Source organism: Budorcas taxicolor, chromosome 21 (genome assembly GCF_023091745.1).
Source record: "Budorcas taxicolor isolate Tak-1 chromosome 21, Takin1.1, whole genome shotgun sequence".
In the NCBI taxonomy this organism is placed as follows: Eukaryota; Metazoa; Chordata; class Mammalia; order Artiodactyla; family Bovidae; genus Budorcas; species Budorcas taxicolor.
Window position 1 is genome coordinate 72,923,723 of NC_068930.1, and position 641 is coordinate 72,924,363.

Here is a 641-nt window from a genome sequence, read left to right on the forward strand (position 1 = left end):
GCTGCCCCCCTGATGGGGACGCTCTGCATTCCAGAAGACCAAGCCGCATGAGGGGACCCCAGGCGTCAGCTCGCGGGGTCATCTGGCCCGAGGGGGCTCCCACGCGGGGTTCAGCGAGCACGGCCCGGGAGGCTGGTCCACTTGCCGCCAGGCTTTGACAGGAAGCCTCGGTGGGTGAGCCGGTTACCTGGCGCGCTGCCAGGGCGAGGTGGACCTGCAGGAGGTTTGTGGGAGGGGGCGGAGCAGCGGAGCCCAGGGAGGGGGGCGGACAGAGAGGGCTGAGGCGGGGGGGTCCACTTCCAGAGCTTTCCCGGGACCCCCACTCCCCGCTCCGTGTGTCCCAACCCCCAGCGCCACCCCCGCCCGGCAGGAGAGAAACTGGGAGGCCCGGGAACAGACCGAGCCTGGCGGAGGTGGCGCGGGTATTTACCGGCTTGGGGAGAGTCCCTGGGCGCCCCGCCCGGGGGGCAGCGGTGGGCGGGGCCTCTCTAGAGCCCCCCCAGTAGACTCCGCCCCCGGCCCGCGCCCGCTCCCCACGTGGCCGCCAGCGGGAGGGGCTGGGCGGGGCTGGGCGGCGCCTCCTCTTCCTCCCGCGCGCCCCTCGGAGCCTGAGTCCCAGCCCAAACCCGAGCCGTGCGGAG